At 41.4% G+C, this 2,058-nt stretch overlaps 1 non-coding gene across 1 annotated transcript; it reads left to right on the forward strand.

The window, feature by feature from the left end:
* The first annotated feature begins 1,122 nt into the window (after positions 1 to 1,122).
* On the forward strand, positions 1,123 to 1,230 carry LOC136168002 (U6 spliceosomal RNA). Its single transcript, XR_010663169.1, has one exon. It is a non-coding gene; the product is annotated as a U6 spliceosomal RNA (small nuclear RNA).
* Positions 1,231 to 2,058: the final 828 nt, after the last annotated feature.

Below are 2,058 nucleotides of genomic sequence, written 5' to 3' on the forward strand. Positions count from 1 at the left end.
ACACATTAGCTATGGCAGGAGAGAAATGTAAAGAAATGGTAGAGACATTTAGAAAGGTTTTTTGGTGTGCGATGTTACAGCCTAGAAATCTCTTCAAGAAAATTAGAGATAACAAGGGAATATTTCATGCAAAGATGGGCACAGTAAAGGACAGAAATTGTATGGACCGGATAGAAGCAGAAGGCATTAAGAAGAGGTGGAAAGAACACACAGAACTGTACATAAAAGATCTTCATAACCCAGATAACCATGATGGTGTGATCACTCACCTAGAGCCAGACATACTGGATTGTGAAGTCAAGTGGGCCTTAGAAAGCATCACTACGAACAAAGCTAGTGGAGGTGATGGAATTCCAGTTGAGCTATTTCAAATCCTGAAAGATGATGCTGTGAAAGTGCTGCACTCACTATGTCAGTAAATTTGGAAGACTCAGCAGTGGCCACAGGAGTGGAAAAGGTCCGTTTTCATTCCCATCCCAAAGAAAGGCAATGCCAAAGAATGCTCAAACTACCGCACAACTGCACTCATCTCACACACTAGTAAAGTAATGCTTAAAATTCTTCAAGCCAGGCTTCACCAATATGTGAACCGTCAACTTCCAGATGTTCAAGCTGGTTTTAGAAAAGGCAGAGGAACCAGAGATCAAATTGCCAACATCCACTCGATTATCAAAAAAGCAAGAGATTTCCAGAAAAAGATCTATTTCAGCTTTATTGACTATGCCAAAGCCTTTGACTGTGTGGATCACAATAAACTGTGGAAAACTCTGAAAGAGATGGGAATACCAGACCACCTGACCTGCCTCTTGAGAAACCTGTATGCAGGTCAGGAAGCAACAGTTAGAAATGGACACGGAACAACAGACTGGTTCCGATTAGGAAAAGGAGTACATCAAGACTGTATATTGTCACCCTGCTTATTTAACTTCTATGCAGAGTACATCATGAGAAATGTTGGGCTGGATGAAGCACAAGCTGGAATCAAGATTGCTGGGAGAAATATCAATAATCTCAGATATGCAGATGACACCATCCTTGTGGCAGAAACCAAAGAAGAGCTAAAGAGTCTCTTGATGAAAGTGAAAGAGGAGAGGGAAAAGTTGGCTTAAAACTCAACACTCAGTGCTCACTTCTGCAGCACATATACTAAAAACTGGAACGATACAGAGAAGATTAGCATGGCCCCTGCGCAAGGATGACATGCAAATTCATGAAACGTTCCATATTTTTAATCCATGGCTGATTCATGTCAATGTATGACAAAAACCACTACAATATTGTAAAGTAATTAGTCTCCAACTAATAAAAATAAATGGAAAAAAAAAAAAAAAAAAAACCCTCAACATTCAGAAAACTAAGATCTTGGCATCCGGTCACATCACTTCATTGCAAATAGATAGGGAAACAGTGGAAATAGTAAGAAACTTTATTTTAGGGGGGTTCCAAAATCATTGCAGATGGTGACTGCAGTCATGAAATTAAAAGACACTTGCTCCTTGGGGAAAAAAAGCCATGACCAACCTAGACAATATATTAAAAAGCAGAGACATTACTTTGGCAACAAAGGTCGGTCTAGTCAAGGTTATGGTTTTTCCAGGAGTCATGTATGGATGTGAGAGTTGGACTATAAACTGAGCACCAAAGAATTGATGTTTTTGAACTGTGATGTTGGAGAAGATTCTTGAGAGTTCCTTGGACTGCAAGGAGATCCAACCAGTCCATCCTAAAGGAGATGAGTCCTGAATATTCATTGGAAGGACTGAGGCTGAAGCTGAAACTCCAATACTTTGGCCACCTCATGCAAAGAGCTGACTCTTTTGAAAAGACCCTGATGCTGGGAAAGATTGAAGGCAGGAGGAGAAGGGGACGACAGAGGATGAGATGGTTGGATGGCATCACTGACTCAACTGACATGAGTTTGAGTGGACTTCAGGAGTTGGTGATGGACAGGGAGGCCTGGCGTGCTGCCGCCCATGGGGTCACTAAGAGTCGGACATGACTGAGTGACTGAACTGAACTGAACTGAACTGTGACATACAGATTCCTCTTTAATCTGTG

This window comes from Muntiacus reevesi, chromosome 4 (assembly GCF_963930625.1).
Source record: "Muntiacus reevesi chromosome 4, mMunRee1.1, whole genome shotgun sequence".
Lineage (NCBI taxonomy): Eukaryota > Metazoa > Chordata > Mammalia > Artiodactyla > Cervidae > Muntiacus > Muntiacus reevesi.